Source organism: Oncorhynchus masou, chromosome 12 (genome assembly GCF_036934945.1).
Source record: "Oncorhynchus masou masou isolate Uvic2021 chromosome 12, UVic_Omas_1.1, whole genome shotgun sequence".
Classification (NCBI taxonomy): Eukaryota; Metazoa; Chordata; class Actinopteri; order Salmoniformes; family Salmonidae; genus Oncorhynchus; species Oncorhynchus masou.
This window is the reverse complement of record NC_088223.1, coordinates 71,713,122-71,733,041: the sequence shown is the minus strand read 5'-3', so window position 1 is coordinate 71,733,041 and position 19,920 is coordinate 71,713,122. Positions and strand designations below refer to the sequence as shown.

Sequence of the window (19,920 nt, the reverse complement as noted above, 5' to 3'; positions counted from 1 at the left end):
CAAAGGATAGGAACAAAATGTGCACACGTGGCTACTTACAACACTCGCTTTGATCTCAAAACAAGCCCATTACTATTCACGGCCGCTCAGGCTGTAAACACAGTCCAGTTCAAAGTAAATGGCACAGATCCATATACGGCAATGGTCTATTTGCATGTCGGCCTACTGCAGCTCTGATTGTTTATGCCGCACCGGTCTGTGTGGAGTACGGGCTGAGTTGTGCGTGTCAATGCAATAGAATCCTATGCCGATGCTTTATACCTACAACAAAATATCTTGCATAGTTCGTTTTGTTTCAGTATGGTGCATTGAAAGTGGCTAACATTTGCGTTGATTCGATCACAATTGCCACAGTAAAGGGAAACGTTGATAGTGTTATCAGGGAAATAACAGTGGTCACGAACCTTTTAAGTCAAGATCACTTTCTGAGTCAAGCCGAGATCTACCACTCAGATGTAAAAAAAAAAATGATTTAAACTTAAGCTGATGGAACGTTAACCAATTTAAAACAGTACTGTAGCAATGAGGTTTGTGCGGTAAGTCATAGGTCCAATACATCATCACCGGATATTGACTTTGCTTGAATTGCCCTGCCGATGCATTGTTGTTAGGGACATTTTTTAAAGTTATATTTCCCAACTTGAGGTAGGCTATATGATCACACCGGTAATAGATCCGTTGACTGTATTACTTTTACTGGTATGATGGTGTCTGCATCTGATGGTCAGTCTCAGCAGAGGGAGAGAGCAGCAGACTGAAGGTCCGCCTCTCAACATCCCTCCGCTCTCCCTTTCCTCCACTGACACTGACCAAATAAATAATAAAAACAACAACGCAAGCCTATAGATACACTTTCCTAATCATGAATTACTACTGCAGTACTTGTTGTAGCACTGATTGGAAATAGGAAAAACGCACATTTTATGGCTTATAAAAGTGTTGAACACAAAGTGTTGACAATGCTGAGTAAGAATTTAAACATGAACTCACTCATAAAAACAGCAGCTCTTTGCTGTATTTTTTTTGACAGTCTCTCCGTAGTCATTTTAAACATTTTGAAATCTCACAGTATCCACTTTGCTGTATTTAAATGATGCCTGCTACATTCCTGCAGACACGATAAACTGAGCCACCCGATTGGCAAGCGGTAGGCCTACAGTACACTTGATTTGCTCTCTGGGCCCGCCAGTAGGGCAGAGTTTGTACCTTCAGACACATGAAATGATTCAAAATGGCAACAGTTCACCTACCCGGCGTGCAGGGCAGCTGAATCAGGTGCACCTACCGCCAACAGCTGAGAGGAATAAGAAAAATTGTAACACAAGGTTTTAGCGTTTGGTTTTTACAGAAATGTTTGGCGATCAACTAGGAATGCCTTGGAGATAGACCAGTTGATTGCAATGGACCGGTTGGTGACCACTGCGCCATAAAGTTGAGTGAAGTTCCATCTTGTTCTACTCTGTGAGATGATATTTATTTTGCATGGCAGTCCTAGGGGAGCTGCGCGGTGCTCTCAGGGCTACTGCGTGCAGCTCAGAGGGAACTTTGCTTAGGACACAGTCAGGGAGCTATTTGGACAAGCCACAGTCACACAGCCAGAGATCCATATCTACTTGTAGTGTACACTTAGCGTACAAAACAGTAGGACCACCTATTGAGTTGCACCACCTTTTGCCCTCAGAACAGCCTCAATTCATTGTGTTACGTTCCCCAGCAAGAAAACCCAAATATTGTCGCTCAAACAGAACAGGGAACTAACAGAGTCACTGACCAACAACCAAGATGAAACAGGCAGTGTTTTAGGAGTGGTCTTGAAAGACACTCATGGGGGTGTCCACTAAAAGTTTACTTACAAAAACACCTGGAACCTAAAAGACACCCACCATGAGCACCCACTCAGTTCGCCCAAGAAGAGGCAAACAAAAGAAAAATCCACACCAAACTTAAAGACGGGAAGCAAACCAAAAAGGTGGAGCAAAACTAAATCAGGGAAATCAGATAAAGGATTGTTTTTCTAGAAATCCAAATATGGAAAGCCAACTAAAGGTGTTAACCCTTCGCATCTATCAACATACCTGGAGCAATGGGCCAGCCAATCTTAAATAGCACCTGGGCCAGCACAGGTGAAGCGCCTTCCCATTAACGAGATGGCAACCAGCACAGGTGCAATACATACTAACTAACGAGGTGACATCAGTCGGTGCAACCTACGTGCTAACGAGCTATACATACTAAAGTCCAACCTCAAAACATAAATGGAAGACAATAAGCCTGTAACAGTTGGGGCATGGACTCTACAAGGTGTCAAGCGTTCCACAGGGATGCTCATGTTGACTCAGGTTTGCTGGATGTCCTTTGGATGGTGGACCATTCCTGATACACACGGGAGGGAAACTGTTGTACGTGAAAAACCCAGCAGCATTGCAGTTTATGACACACTCAAACCGGTGTGCCTGGTACCTACTACCATACCCTGTTCAAAGGCACCTCAATCTTTTGTCTTGCCCATTCACCCTCTGAATGGCACACATACACAATCCATGTCTCAATTGTCTCAAGGCTTAAAAATCCTTCTTTAACATGTCTCCTCCCCTTCATCTACACTGATTTGAAGTGGATTTAACAAGTGACATCGATAAGGGATCATAGCTTTCACCTGGTCAGTCTATGTCTTGCAAAGAGCAGGTGTTCCTAATGTTTTGCGACATCAGTGTCTATCAATTATGCTCCCAGCTCTTTCTAAAGCAACCTAAAAGAACCATTGTGTTATTTGTGCTTCATGGAAAAATATGAGAAAAAGTAACACACAAAAAAACAACATTACAAGTAACCACTGGGTATTTTCATGTTTCAAAGAGAGATTCAAATATTGAAATACAACAATACACCTTCCAGTAGTTTTCAAAGCCCCTTCAGTGACATTCAGTATGTCTACTCTATATGCTTTTTTCACTGCTAGTCTTTGTTCAGGTTTCATCACGATGGGATATGAATAGTCAGTCAACCATTCCGTATCTAACCAGTACACATGGCAGAACGCTTGTATTATAAACTTCAGCAGACCAGCAGAAAATCCTTTATTCCATCTTTCGTTCTGTTTTTGTATAACTTACAGAGTACAGAATTAGCGTAAAAAGACACCATCTTATTACCCTTTAAAACAGAGTGTTGTTTTTCTTGAAGACAAGCTCTGATATTTGAAGGTGAGCTAAAGGGCTCTGCTGTGTCCCTGGGGAGGCTGGATTGAGATTTGATATTATGCAGCCAATATTAAACAGGATATATCAATTTTGACCCTTGAGACCTGCCACTGAAATTGTTTAATAGGATATCGAGGAGGCGCTATTTATGGATCCAGAGGTAAGCTATTTACTTAATGAACTTTAGACTTGAGAATCTCAGGATTGTCTTTATAGTGGATACTACAGTGTACATGCATGCACACATCATCAGCTACATCAGCACGGTGCAGCTAAGACCTACATCTCGTTGATCAAAATAGCTACATTGGAATCTAGTTGTTTTCATCAGCATTCAGAGGACTACGGTGATGCCTCAATAAGTAACACAGTATTCATACAACCAGGCACTGTCAATACCTCAATGTTGCCATTGAATACCCACTCTGTTAGCCTACATAATCTTTGATTGGGTATATTTCCTAAAACCTGAGAAGGGGGAATGAGCTTGTAATGAGGTGAGGGCTGTGTCCAGTTTGTGGAGTTTGCATACATATTTTCACCTAATCTAGCAGAGATGAGCCCAAGGCCTGAGGTGCTGAAGACAAATGAAGTGTCATTTAGGACCATTGGAATAAGCCCAACACAGTTGAAGAGCCCCCCCTCTACCCCTCCCCGAGCCATTCCCTCTCCCTACTGGCCACCTGCACCAAAGGGCTCTCCCACACCTCATCACTCCCCCACCGGGAGGCGGAGGGAATCTGCTTCCCCCTCCCTCTCCCACTCCACAGCCACTGCTGGGCAAAGCTGGACTCAATCAACAGTGTTTTTCTCTTTAGTACAGCTCAAGGAGCATGGAGAAGGGAAAGGGAGAGCAAAGAGAGCAATAGGAACCCTCCTTCCTTTAGTTTGAGAGGCCCCTTTTTGTTGTCCAATGATAGGCCTTAAGATGGGAGACTGCGTTGTTGCAAACAGCATTATTTTGAAGCGGGCTTGAAAGCCAATTTTGCTCTAAGGGTATTCATTAATGTGTCTACACCCTCATACCCATGCAAAGGTATCAGAAAAATGATAAATCCCAGTCTAAGTCCAGTATATCTATTTATTTCAGTATAGTGTTTGAATAATAGTGTTGCTCTTATTGGAAGGACAGGTTATATCATTGACACTTCAAAGATTACCAAATAACTTTTTAGTGCAACCAGTATTCCTTTATCACATAATTACATAGTTATAGAGTGTTGATGTTTTACATCAATTGTGTGTGTTATCAAATATACAGATCATCTCTTTATCTTACAAATATGTATCTTGTCAGTCATTGAGTATCAATTATAGTCTCTGAAACTTAAAGGAAGCCTGTCCTAAAGAGTAAAAAAAAACTCTATCTAACCTCCAAAACATCAAAACTAAGGCTGAAAATAAATATGAACTTATAGTTCTCAAATTGATGAAGTTCTATGATAACACAAGTTAATACATGACACAGTGCAACAGACTTGGTTTAGCTTGTACCTCAGTAGAAACCAATGCAGTCCAGCAGTTGGGATAGGAGTCAGCCTTGAGGCAGTCTATCACAATGTGTTTGCACTTAGTGAATGCATTTGCATCTAAGTGTGACCTCCCATGTCAATAGCATCATAACGTCTTTACGCAAATCAGATTTGGTACATTTCCGAGCGACACGTTAAAGACGTGTTTTAACATGTTAATAGCCCTCATGTCATTACCTCTGGAAAGAAATACTGTTGTGGACAGCTAGCACCTTCTCAATAGTATTTGAGTGTTGTAACTAAAGATATTACATGGAATACTACATTACAAAAGGAAATAATCAGTGTTGACACTTTGATTTTACAACCTTTGAACAAGATAACTGTTAAATAATACTTAAATCATGCTATTGTATAGCATAATGTAAGTGAATATGGTGAATGACTAATTTTGTATTCTTCATAAATGACTGTATTTTAGAAATCCTGTAGCTGCCAATTATAATTTGATAGTGTAATATGAACTACTCAAGTAATTCCACTACCACCACACTATACTAAACAGGCAAACTTCAGATTGACTTAAATAAAGCTTCCTAAATACTATGGGATGGTATAAAAAAAAGATTCAGCTGCTTTAGGCTCCAAATAAGCTTCAGCCAATCTATCAAGTAAAATAGGAGAAAATTTGTATTTTTACTTGCAGATAAGTCATTGATAGAGTAAATTACTAATTATAACTAGCAAAAAACAATAAAAAAAATGTAAGTAGTATTTTTACCTAGCAGATTAGTTGTGTGAGATCCTCTCACAAACAGTTAGTGTTTCTCCGACTCAAGCTATGAAGGAGCTGGCTAATCTTCTTTCATGATGCCACTGGCTAAAATGCCCTTCAGGCAACCAGGTGGGCATACTCCATAGGGGTCCTTACAGGGTCCTAGCGTTGCTTGATGACCACCAGGTTCCTCAGCATGTCGAAGGAGTTGCCATTAGGCTGCAAGGAGACCAAACCCTGCTCCTCAGAGTGCACCTACAGGAAGCCTTTGTCGTCGAGGCCCACCACTTCAGCATGGGGGCCGTTCCCGCTCCACAGACACACCTGGGTCCCGCTGAGACAGGGCAGAGGGAACATCAAGGTCAATGTAGTGTAAAAGCAATCCTATTTTTACATGTGGACATGTTACGTTATGTCTGGAGATTAGGAGATGTTTATTGTTGTGACTGTGGCGAGATGTGGGATTAATTTCCTCTAGAATGACAATTAATATCATGATCAGCAGCTGCAGATTTTACAGATAGCATGCAGAGTACCGGTGCATTCTCGTTCTCTTTTAGCGGAATTGCTCTGTTGCAGAATGCCCTCAAATAAATATCAGGACCAATGAAAATGTTTACTTTATGTGAAAAATTCATGAAACCAAATCCACTGAGGAGGAGTGGAGCGTACCACAGATTACAGTAGGGGTGTTGCAGCTTGTTTACCTGTGCACCCATCTCTTGTAGTAGAGGGTCAGGACGGCCTCTGACCCCTCTCCTGGAAGGCAGAGATGAGCTGCTTCAGGGAGGTGAGGGTGCGACCTATGAGCTGTGCTGAGCTCAGGGCCTCCATACTGGTGCAACACTCTCGGTTGTGCTGCATCACCAGGTTGTTGATACAGATTTTGGGGTTGCTGTTGCTCCCATTGAAGCCACAGCCTGGAGAAGGAGATTGTTTAAAGACGTTCATTTAAGAACAAACTCTTCACCAAGAGTAATATAAATGACTTTTTATCCAAGCACTGGCATAAACATCAACACAATATAGCCTTAAATCCACATTATGATTTAAGGCTAGACTAGATCATCCATTACACTGCACTGGCATTAACATAAATTTAAGAGGATTCTGACCAACGAGGAGATGGAAGGTTGGTCCCATGACTGTTGATGTCACCAGCACTCTTCCAAGCTTCATCAGGTTACTGTAGTAAATGTCATTAGGCCATTTCACTCTGCGATCAATGTCCTAGAAAGAGACCAAAACTGAATATGAGATACACAAACATGTATGACAATTAAGTGGCACTCAGAGGTACAATACATTACTAGTATATACTGTACAGGTACATAAATACAAGTATTATGATACAGTATCCACTTAAAAACAAAACTCACTTGTAAGACATGATGCTACACATACAAACAGCAGATCTAATACTATAATCTAAAACAGAGATAGAAAAAAAATCAGAGTTTTACATGGCCTGTACATGGCCTGTACATGGCCTGTACATGGCCTGTCTGTAAAACCAATCTGTAGAAGTGTCTCCATGGGTTCAAAATGCCATGCTGTATATCTGTCAACCTGAGCAGCTCTTCTGAGTCTGGCCGGCTTTGAAGATTAGGTTCTGCCCCATCTGCAGTACATCACCTAAAACGGCCACCATGTCTGTTTATATTTACCCGTAACTCATGCCCCACGTCTACATTTCTACAATGGCTTTGACAGGCCTATAGTACCTCCAAAAATGGCATATCCAGCCAAGACCTCTAGTCTTGATTAAAATAAATATTTAGGCAAAGTTAGCATTGGCTGTTATTTCATCACGTCCGGTAATACATCCTGTGCCATGCGTTGGCCTGTTCTACATGTTGGCTGACTGGCCAGAGCCCATAAACAACTGGGCAGTGTGACACCAGAGTGTTTCTCATCAGACTCCCACACTGCAGTGCATATATTTTCTCACACACACAACACAAGCACCTGGAAGCAAAATAGGGCCCTTACACCATGTAAAATAAATGTTTAATGAGAAGGGGAGAAAGGAGGGTTCTAGCACAAAACCCTTTGATCAGTGAGTTGGACACACCATCCATTTGGAGAGGGAAGTGCATTGCGCTGTATAGAACAATAAGAAGAGGGACACCTGACTGGCTATGAACAGCTGTGTGAAATCTGGAGTCCCTTATTCAGGATAAGGAGTGCTCCCAATGGAAATGTATTAGTGTAGTAAGTAAAGTATTCTCGTGATGACAGGCTGAAGCTCAGTGACATGGATAGGGATAGGGTGGGTCTATGGCTATAGCTTGGAGATAGCATGGTGGTACCACGCAGTAGTATGCAGTGTTTGTACCTGGTAACCGGGCAGGGTGTGTACAACCTCCACCGCGGCCATCGCAGCCAGGTGCTGCAGGAAGGGGATCCTCTGGCCCAGTCTGGAGCTCACAGACACCTGCACACTGAACATAGCACATCCCAGAGGACTCAGCCCCGCTTTCCCCCCAAGCCTGACACACACGGAAAATACAACAACAAAAACACAAAGAGGCAGAGAGAGGAGACATGATGTAACAATTTAGGTTATTCATTGTGACGAGGTACAACAATTAACCAATGTAGGTGCATTGAGATAGAGAGAGATAGAGCTGTGGCGGAAACTGACCTCTACCCTGGGTCTGTGGAGCAGCTACAGACATTAAGCCCATTTCCTCAGGCAGCTGGAGCATCAACCTGGGGAGGACAGGAGGGAAGGAAGAACAAGTGTCAAAAGAGGAAAGTGTTGCCTTCACATAACTGATTATAGTGATCAAGTATTACTCATACAATTGCAACACTCTGTAAATGAAAAGCTCCAAGAGAAATGGTAGTTGAGTAGCTACATTAGTTCTGCATTCACTCATTGGTGTCGCTATGAGAAATCATTTCCCAAAGTATTAGGTAGTTGAGGGGGAAGGGCTGAGTCGAATGGTCCTTCTATCTCTCTCTCTCACACGCACACGTACATGTACACCCCCCCATCCCATCAGTGCCCAGCCCTTAGCCCCTCTGGACTGGAGTTGAACCACTGACCTTCCTATCACCAGGTGCTCCAGTCAAACAATCCCCCTCACCAAAGAAAACAAGTGTCCACTTGACCCCTGTGACACACACACATACACACACATGACACTCACAATAACGAGGTGTCAATCAAGGGATCTAATGCTAATTAATCACATAGTCAAAGTAGTCTGCTTCGCTATGTGTGACGCATGTCTACTCCAACAACTCACCAAAAACATAGGCCTACTTCATATGTGATTACTCGTCAAACACAAATACACAAGCAACTACTTTTCCATTGAGAGTAAAAAGAGGACTTTGTTTATCAATCATTTTAGAATGTTTCCTCCGTTCTCTCAAGTAGCTTGGCTGCAGACGCCTGGTAGTTAATGTTTCCTTTCTAGAAGGCCCTGGGCTACTAGTGTCGCGCCGCATGGCCACCCTGCATTAATCACACTCTGTTAAAGATAAACTACTCAGCCAGTTGAGGTGTTAACTCTGCACCTCTCCTTTCACCCCAAACCCACATCACAAATGCTAGACACACACATAGGTCCTGGACACAATCTTATCTTAAACATTTGGTCAGCAAGATGTCTTTGCCATGTAAGGATGGTGTGTGTGTATACACTGTGCAGAGGGTAGAAAACGCACATTAATGTAAGCACACCTAGCTTGAATGACTCTGGAGTCTTTCTGTGCTAAACATGGTTATACAGTAAGTACACAAAGACTGACAAGACCCCATGGCCAATGTATACCTTGAAAACCAAAACCAAATCCACACTGCCAAAATAGACAGCGTTTGACAGTTGGATGCGACACACTGTCAATAACCGTGAAGCGAAATATTTGAGCAAGCTGTCATCTCCAGAGAAAATGAATTGACCCAGAGGTCTTAGCCAAGAAGCCCTTCATCTACTGGCCCATTTTCAAAGACTGTGGAGCTGGCAGGGCAGATGAGAGAGAAGGGGAATGTGAGCTTTTCTAATGCAAAGAGGCCGTGTCAGCAAATCAGATTAGAACAGTCCCATGTTAATCCTCCCAAACTCTGTGGCCAAACAGCCTTCATCTAAAGAGCCTTGTTAGGGACAGTGTTTATCAAAGGGATGGTTGGAGCTACTGCCACCACTGATGACTCAATCTAGGACTTAACATATGGTATGTCTAGTTGGATGTTACTAGGGCTCACTTCGTTGTAGGGACTTGTTCATTGTGCTTGGATGTACAGCAATGTAGAATTATCACAATACATTTTTAAAAACACATTCTCAAATGTTAATCAAAACCAAATAAATCCAATCTCTCAGATGAAAAATGATAACCTGAGTGGGTTGGGGAGCTACTGAGCTGCAGACAAGAGATATATTTCTTGGAGTCATTTCATAATGTTATTGTTAGCTGCAAATCCCTTGATCTTTGTAAATGAGACTGGTGGAAGCCAAAAGAGAAATAAGAGCAAATAAAATGTCAAAAAATAACCAGATTCTGATTTTGCAGATGTAAGAATTTGTCCTCTCAAACTGATAGTAATTCGATTGGACGTGGTATAATGGCCCAACGGCCAAAAAACTGCCATCACGTGTTCTACGAGTAAAAACCAACAAAAACAAAAAACCTGGGCGTTTGCTGTGTCAAAAAACTCAAGCCTTGGAAATCTCTAGACACAAGGAAAACACGTTTTATTCTGCTGTACTTTATTTGACAAAATAAGATTAATAAAATGGGGAAGGAATACAACTAAAAAAGTACCATGTAATTTAGGCGAATCAATTAGGATGATGCTGAGTAATGCTTGGCCATGAACCTGTGATGAGAAAATAGTTTCATGGATGGTTTAGTTTAAAAAAAGGCATGAGATCCTGTATATTGGCATAGTAAATGTGACACTGCTTTTATAAATCTTCCCTCACACAGACACACACACACACCTCCCAACCAGGCGAGGGGTGGCAGCCGGCTGCTCCCCGTGACAGTGTGGAGCTGCAGTTTGAGCTGTGTGTGTGTGAGAGCCGTGTGTGAGCCCTGTTAGCAGGAGCATGACCTCCCCGTGGCTGAGGCCAGTTAGGAGGTGGCCAGGCTCGCAGCACTGCGCAGGGGCCCTAATTGAGCGCTGGCGCAGTTTGGCAGGACCACCGGAGAACCCTGCGTGCCGCTCCGTGACGACGGCCGCCCCTTCGCCAATCAAGGCGTGAGGGGAGGCAAATGGGGGCCAGGCTAGCTCTTTGGAGTCCTTCAGCCCCAGGAATTAGCTTTTAATAAGAACATCAGCGCCTTAACAAGGCTAGGAAGACAGGCGCTGACCTTCTCACCAAGCTGCCAGGATAGCGTTGTCCATCAATAAGTGTCTGATACAGCTGGGGGTGTGGGCAGCATGTGGGTGTGCACGTGGGCTTCAATTTGTGTGTGTTAGAGGTGTGTGCGTGTGTGATTTTACATTGTTTACAGCCAAGGAGGAAGGTAATGGACTGAGATGCAGTGGACTGAGATGCAGTGGACTGAGATGCAGTGGACTGAGATGCAGTGGACTGAGATGCAGTGGACTGAGATGCAGTGGGAAGTGGGTGAAAAAAAGAGGAGATGTACTACTGGCAATGTGAGAAGATGCCTCCAAGCGTAGTAAGTTTGAAGCATCTCGTGAAAAAAACACTGGGATGAATACTCAATGCACTTTTTAAGTTATTAAGTGTGACATAACATGTACACTAAGTTTTACTCTAGCTGAAGTGTATTGCAATATCCATATGGAAGTCTACCTTCACAATTGGCAATATTCGGCCAAATCGTGGACCACTGATTCATATGGTTTGGTAATGGGTAAAATAAGTGCAAGTCAATTGCTTGCTCCAGCGTCCTTATTAGTCCAATGTCTCAAAAGCAGATTTTTTGAAAACAGTAGTAAGGTTACTGTGGTGAGTGGTAGAATTTGGAACTGGAGTGAGAGACAGAAAGAAAGAAAAAAAGAAAGAAAAGGAGAGCCACTTCCAGTCTGTCTCTTCCAGCCCAGCAGTGAGTCCCAGACTGGTCCACTTTCTACTATAGAGTCAGTCCACAGCCCAGCCACAGAGAGAGGAGAAAGAAAAGCTGCATTGTCCCAAAGCTGGGAACCAAAATGAGCCGTTTCTGGGTGGAGGGTATCCCCCCCCCCCATGTCTCTTTTTCAGGGGCTTTGTCCCCTCTGAAATCAGTTCCCCCTTCTCTCCCTGGGCCAGCTTAGCATTGCAAACCAGCATCAAATTAATTTCTGCAACGCAAATATGAGATCAGCAACAGATCACACAAAACATCTCACTCCTAAACATGGTAATGCTCTTATATGCTCAATGGGAGGTTGTCAATAAAGGAGGGGGTGGGGGGTATGGGTGTTTGTGCGTGTACGAGGGGGTGGGGGGTATGGGTGTTTGTGCGTGCGTGTACATGTATATGAGTGCGTAGAAGCAAGTGCATGTGAGTGTATGTGTGTGTGTGTGTGTGTGTGTGTGTGTGTGTGTGTGTGTGTGCGTATTTGAGTGAAGAGCCATCTCTAATAAGGGCCAGCTCAGCTAGTCCAGGGCTGTAAAGCTTGGGGGGCTAATGCATTCCTCTAGAAAGTTAATCTCATTTTGAAAGCACATCCACAGAGCGTCGTTGCCGCTGGCTCGGAGAAAAGCCCAAACGCATTAGAAAAATTCTCAGCAACGTCCACAAAGAGGGAGAGAAAAGGCCCACAATTAGCAATTAGATGGCTACAATGGCGGGGCTTTCACCTGCAAGTGAAACAAATGGACAAGGAAACTCTCCTCTCCCTGAATAGAATAAGAGCAGAGGAGAGAAAATGTAGTGAGAGACTAAATATGAGGAGTTAATTCACACTGTTTTAGATGAGAAACCTCATGGTCTATACTGAAGGGAAGCAACACGTACTTCAGATCATTTGGATGGTGGTGTCTGTACCGCTCCAATAAGAAATATAAAAACTCCCCATGCCAGTGTACTGCTCCAATAAGAAATATAAAAACTCCCCATGCCAGTGTACTGCTCCAATAAGAAATATAAAAACTCCCATGCCAGTGTACTGCTCCAATAAGAAATATAAAAACTCCCCATGCCAGTGTACTGCTCCAATAAGAAATATAAAAACTCCTCATGCCAGTGTACCACTCAATAAGAAATATAAAAACTCCCCATGCCAGTGTACTGCTCCAATAAGAAATATAAAAACTCCCCATGCCAGTGTACTGCTCCAATAAGAAATATAAAAACTCCCCATGCCAGTGTACTGCTCCAATAAGAAATATAAAAACTCCTCATGCCAGTGTACTGCTCCAATAAGAAATATAAAAACTCCTCATGCCAGTGTACCACTCCAATAAGAAATATAAAAACTCCCCATGCCAGTGTACTGCTCCAATAAGAAATATAAAAACTCCCCATGCCAGTGTACTGCTCCAATAAGAAATATAAAAACTCCTCATGCCAGTGTACTGCTCCAATAAGAAATATAAAAACTCCTCATGCCAGTGTACTGCTCCAATAAGAAATATAAAAACTCCCCATGCCAGTGTACTGCTCCAATAAGAAATTATAAAAACTCCCCATGCCAGTGTACTGCTCCAATAAGAAATATAAAAACTCCCCATGCCAGTGTACTGCTCCAATAAGAAATATAAAAACTCCCCATGCCAGTGTACTGCTCCAATAAGAAATATAAAAACTCCCCATGCCAGTGTACTGCTCCAATAAGAAATATAAAAACTCCCCATGCCAGTGTATTGCTCCAATAAGAAATATAAAAACTCCCCATGCCAGTGTACTGCTCCAATAAGAAATATAAAAACTCCCCATGCCAGTGTACTGCTCCAATAAGAAATATAAAAACTCCCATGCCAGTGTACTGCTCCAATAAGAAATATAAAACTCCCCAGTGTACTGCTCCAATAAGAAATATAAAAACTCCCCATGCCAGTGTACCACTCCAATAAGAAATATAAAAACTCCCCATGCCAGTGTACTGCTCCAATAAGAAATATAAAAACTCCCCATGCCAGTGTACTGCTCCAATAAGAAATATAAAAACTCCCCATGCCAGTGTACTGCTCCAATAAGAAATATAAAAACTCCCCATGCCAGTGTACTGCTCCAATAAGAAATATAAAAACTCCCCATGCCAGTGTACTGCTCCAATAAGAAATTATAAAAACTCCCCATGCCAGTGTACTGCTCCAATAAGAAATATAAAAACTCCCCATAAAATAAGAAATTATAAAAACTCCCCATGCCAGTGTACTGCTCCAATAAGAAATATAAAAACTCCCCATGCCAGTGTACTGCTCCAATAAGAAATTATAAAAACTCCCCATGCCAGTGTACTGCTCCAATAAGAAATATAAAAACTCCTCATGCCAGTGTACTGCTCCAATAAGAAATAGAAAACTCCCCATGCCAGTGTACTGCTCCAATAAGAAAAAGAAAACTCCTCATGCCAGTGTACTGCTCCAATAAGAAATTATAAAAACTCCCATGCCAGTGTACTGCTCCAATAAGAAATTATAAAAACTCCCCATGCCAGTGTACTGCTCCAATAAGAAATATAAAAACTCCTCATGCCAGTGTACTGCTCCAATAAGAAATTATAAAAACTCCCCATGCCAGTGTACTGTTCCAAGAAGAAATATAAAAACTCCTCATGCCAGTGTACTGCTCCAATAAGAAATATAAAAACTCCTCATGCCAGTGTACTGCTCCAATAAGAAAAAGAAAACTCCACATGCCAGTGTAAGTAAGTACAGTACCTTCAGAAAATGTATGTCAACTTTTTAAATTTGGACTATGACAGTCTACTACAAATCAGTCTGACAGTACTTTAGTCCTGTCACTTCACGGTTTGAAGTGACTGAAATGCATCAGAAAGGAATTGGGAAGTTCAGAAGATCATCAGGCAAGAATTTTGTCAAATCTTCTGTGTAATCTTCCCCCAGTCTGATTTAATGCCTGGTCTTGTCCACTCTGTTCTAATGAGTCTTTTGAAGCTTGTTTGGCGTTGTAGAGGGAAACAGAAGACACATACATGTTCGTATCTTTCAGTGATGGGGTCATAATATCTTGTAGCTTAAACCATTTAAAAGATAAAGCCACATTTGTAGGAAGAAAACAGAAACCGCTCTGTTTATTACAACCGCATGTAGCTGGACGTAACCCCGGTTCTTTGAACCAACAGAAAAATATATATTTGGAGTTTCTCTCGCGACCCCATTCCCCATTTTCAAATTAGGTGACCCCACATGGAGTCACGACCCCTGGTTTGGGAAACGCTGCTTTAACCACAAAGCCATTGTCCTGCTGCAATAAGAATGCAACGTCCCTGTGATCCAACAAACATGCGACTCGGACAAAAAAACAGTATTCATAACATTAAATAAATGATTGCATGTCTTAAGCAAGATGGTTTGCACGCTTCCCTCCAATATATCTGGGTTGCTGGTGGTGGCCCAACGATATGGCCAGCTTCTCCCTGAGCCTGGGCCTGTAGCACAAAACAGCTGTGTTGCTCTAGGTTGGTCTCCTCAAATCAGCAGCATGACCCCGATTGGGAACAGCAGAAGCCACATGTGCAGGGACTCCCTCCTCAACCTGCACCTTGCACCCACACACACTCTTTCCCCGCCCTCTCTCTACCTCTCTCTCTCGCCCCCTCCCCCTCCCCCTCCAACCCTCTCTATACACTTTAACCTGTTGGATGCAAAACAATGCTGTGACCTTTAACCAGAGGGAACTGATGTCTGAAGACCTCAGGCAAACAGTTACAGGTCCACTACTGTTAAACCTGAAAGAGCAGTGTCTTCAAGTAGAGAGAGGAAAGGCAAAAAGGGATTAAGATAAAGACAGAGGGAGAAATAGAGGTAAAGAGCAAGAGAGAGGGTGAGAGAGGGAAAGAGCAAGAGAGAGGGTGAGAGAGGGAAAGAGCAAGAGAGAGGGTGAGAGAGTGAAAGACAGGCAGTGTCTGAGTGCAAACACTGCAGCAGGAGTAACCCCTACTAGTCAATCACCAACTCCATCCAGCAGTAGTAACCCCTACTAGTCAATCACCAACTCCATCCAGCAGTAGTAACCCCTACTAGTCAATCACCAACTCCATCCAGCAGTAGAAACCCTACTAGTCAATCACCAACTCCATCCAGCAGTAGTAACCCCTACTAGTCAATCACCAACTCCATCCAGCAGTAGTAACCCCTACTAGTCAATCACCAACTCCATCCAGCAGTAGTAACCCCTACTAGTCAATCACCAACTCCATCCAGCAGTAGAAACCCTACTAGTCAATCACCAACTCCATCCAGCAGTAGTAACCCCTACTAGTCAATCACCAACTCCATCCAGCAGGAGTAACCCCTACTAGTCAATCACCAACTCCATCCAGCAGTAGTAACCCCTACTAGTCAATCACCAACTCCATCCAGCAGTAGTAACCCACCAACTCCATCTAGTCAATCAATCACCAACTCCATCCAGCAGTAGTAACCCCTACTAGTCAATCACCAACTCCATCCAGCAGTAGTAACCCCTACTAGTCAATCACCAACTCCATCCAGCAGTAGTAACCCCTACTAGTCAATCACCAACTCCATCCAGCAGTAGTAACCCCTACTAGTCAATCACCAACTCCATCCAGCAGTAGTAACCCCTACTAGTCAATCACCAACTCCATCCAGCAGTAGTAACCCCTACTAGTCAATCACCAACTCCATCCAGCAGGAGTAACCCCTACTAGTCAATCACCAACTCCATCCAGCAGGAGTAACCCCTACTAGTCAATCACCAACTCCATCCAGCAGGAGTAACCCCTACTAGTCAATCACCAACTCCATCCAGCAGGAGTAACCCCTACTAGTCAATCACCAACTCCATCCAGCAGGAGTAACCCCTACTAGTCAATCACCAACTCCATCCAGCAGGAGTAACCCCTACTAGTCAATCACCAACTCCATCCAGCAGGAGTAACCCCTACTAGTCAATCACCAACTCCATCCAGCAGGAGTAACCCCTACTAGTCAATCACCAACTCCATCCAGCAGGAGTAACCCCTACTAGTCAATCACCAACTCCATCCAGCAGGAGTAACCCCTACTAGTCAATCACCAACTCCATCCAGCAGTAGTAACCCCTACTAGTCAATCACCAACTCCATCCAGCAGGAGTAACCCCTACTAGTCAATCACCAACTCCATCCAGCAGTAGTAACCCCTACTAGTCAATCACCAACTCCATCCAGCAGTAGTAACCCCTACTAGTCAATCACCAACTCCATCCAGCAGGAGCAACCCCTACTAGTCAATCACCAACTCCATCCAGCAGGAGTAACCCCTACTAGTCAATCACCAACTCCATCCAGCAGTAGTAACCCCTACTAGTCAATCACCAACTCCATCCAGCAGTAGTAACCCCTACTAGTCAATCACCAACTCCATCCAGCAGTAGTAACCCCTACTAGTCAATCACCAACTCCATCCAGCAGGAGTAACCCCTACTAGTCAATCACCAACTCCATCCAGCAGGAGTAACCCCTACTAGTCAATCACCAACTCCATCCAGCAGTAGTAACCCTACTAGTCAATCACCAACTCCATCCAGCAGGAGTAACCCCTACTAGTCAATCACCAACTCCATCCAGCAGTAGTAACCCCTACTAGTCAATCACCAACTCCATCCAGCAGTAACCCCTACTAGTAATCACCAACTCCATCCAGCAGTAGTAACCCTACTAGTCAATCACCAACTCCATCCAGCAGTAGTAACCCCTACTAGTCAATCACCAACTCCATCCAGCAGTAGTAACCCCTACTAGTCAATCACCAACTCCATCCAGCAGTAGTAACCCCTACTAGTCAATCACCAACTCCATCCAGCAGTAGTAACCCCTACTAGTCAATCACCAACTCCATCCAGCAGGAGTAACCCCTACTAGTCAATCACCAACTCCATCCAGCAGTAGTAACCCCTACTAGTCAATCACCAACTCCATCCAGCAGGAGTAACCCCTACTAGTCAATCACCAACTCCATCCAGCAGGAGTAACCCCTACTAGTCAATCACCAACTCCATCCAGCAGTAGTAACCCCTACTAGTCAATCACCAACTCCATCCAGCAGTCAGTAACCCCTACTAGTCAATCACCAACTCCATCCAGCAGGAGTAACCCCTACTAGTCAATCACCAACTCCATCCAGCAGGAGTAACCCCTACTAGTCAATCACCAACTCCATCCAGCAGGAGTAACCCCTACTAGTCAATCACCAACTCCATCCAGCAGGAGTAACCCCTACTAGTCAATCACCAACTCCATCCAGCAGGAGTAACCCCTACTAGTCAATCACCAACTCCATCCAGCAGGAGTAACCCCTACTAGTCAATCACCAACTCCATCCAGCAGGAGTAACCCCTACTAGTCAATCACCAACTCCATCCAGCAGGAGTAACCCCTACTAGTCAATCACCAACTCCATCCAGCAGGAGTAACCCCTACTAGTCAATCACCAACTCCATCCAGCAGGAGTAACCCCTACTAGTCAATCACCAACTCCATCCAGCAGGAGTAACCCCTACTAGTCAATCACCAACTCCATCCAGCAGGAGTAACCCCTACTAGTCAATCACCAACTCCATCCAGCAGGAGTAACCCCTACTAGTCAATCACCAACTCCATCCAGCAGGAGTAACCCCTACTAGTCAATCACCAACTCCATCCAGCAGGAGTAACCCCTACTAGTCAATCACCAACTCCATCCAGCAGGAGTAACCCCTACTAGTCAATCACCAACTCCATCCAGCAGGAGTAACCCCTACTAGTCAATCACCAACTCCATCCAGCAGGAGTAACCCCTACTAGTCAATCACCAACTCCATCCAGCAGGAGTAACCCCTACTAGTCAATCACCAACTCCATCCAGCAGGAGTAACCCCTACTAGTCAATCACCAACTCCATCCAGCAGGAGTAACCCCTACTAGTCAATCACCAACTCCATCCAGCAGGAGCATTTCATCGCCGCTGACCGGGCCCGGCCAGAACAAAGACATTACAAGCCCAGAACAAAGACATTACAAAGTAGCACGTCTGGGTATGAAAGAGGGGACCAACTCTCCCAGCAGAAGAGCAGGGTCCTTTTAAGTCCGGCCAGGCTTTTGTGTGGCTGGGGCTGGGGGGGGGTCACTTACCCAGGGCCAAGGGGTCAGAGGATAAATAGCCACCAGCCAAGTCATCTGTGGGACAAGTGGGGAGGAGTGGTAACTCACACCCCACTAGACTGACACATAGACAGGGTGTATGTGTGTGTCCCGGATTAGCGTAAAGGCTCAGTATGGAGGAGAACGGTGTGGGGGGGGGCAGGGGTGTACCCCATTTTGGCGAGGGCTCCCTGCAAGGTCTGAGCAGCAAAACAATGTATTTTAAACAGCTAACTTCCTGCAATTCTACACATTTTGTCATGGGGCAAAGCAACATTTGCAGTTTAATAGCTAATCTCATGCTATTCTACACATTTTGCCATGAGGCTGAGAGAAAATGTTGCTGTTTTCCTGCAACTCTACACATTTAGCTGCGGGGTTGTGTGGTACACCAGTGGGGGGTGAGGGTTATACTCAACACATCACACACAGCAGACAGAAAGTGGATTTTAGCCCTCAGGAGACCTAGGGTTGAAGCTTTGCTCTGTTGGTTCTTCTCAAACACCAGATGAAGACTCACAAGGAATGGCTGTTGTGGTGCTGGCAAATAAAGAGCAACCCGTTTTTGACCACACTGACATGGATGACTGCCTCCATGTTACATAAATAATTACAGTAACTTTCAGACAATGTCAAAATTGTTTGATTTGACTGGATTTTCTTTTCCGATAATACAACTTTAATTGAAATATAACTCATCAGGCAGAGTGATATAAGTAGTTTATTGGAGGATATTTTACTGAAAGCCTTTTCCCCCCCAAATAACTCTCCCATCCAATCTCCCAGATCAAAATATCTCAAATTAAGAGATTATTTCTGCTGTCGATGCTCATTTCCACAACTGTAAGCAAGTTTGCATTGATCATCCGCCGGCAAAAAGTGATGGTCGATAGGAGAGGAAAAACTAATCTGGAAATGTGATTAATTGAGCTAATCTTGTTTCGTCAAAGAGCGGAGCAAATTATCATTTTCAAATAGCACCCTTGGAGGGGTTCAATGGGAGGCGTCGTCCATTACTGAGGGCAGACGAGGGCGGGATGCCCTCTTTTCCCTGACTTTGCTGGACCAGGCAAGACTGACCCTTTAATGGCCCGCATAGAGCTTCAGTCAGAAAGCTTACTCTTTAGAACATATGGAGGGATGCCACTTGATGTCTCTCTTTGGAGTTAGTGCTTTTCTGTGATGTCTTTGTTTTAGGACCTACTGTGCCTTCAGAAAGTATTCATACCCCTTGACTTATTCCACATT

General features: G+C 43.9%; 1 pseudogene; it reads right to left on the bottom strand.

Annotated features, from left to right (window-relative positions):
* Positions 1-5,609: 5,609 nt before the first annotated feature.
* The window catches only part of LOC135549395 (biotin--protein ligase-like), a 36,183-nt pseudogene continuing 21,872 nt past the window's right edge, over positions 5,610-19,920 (bottom strand).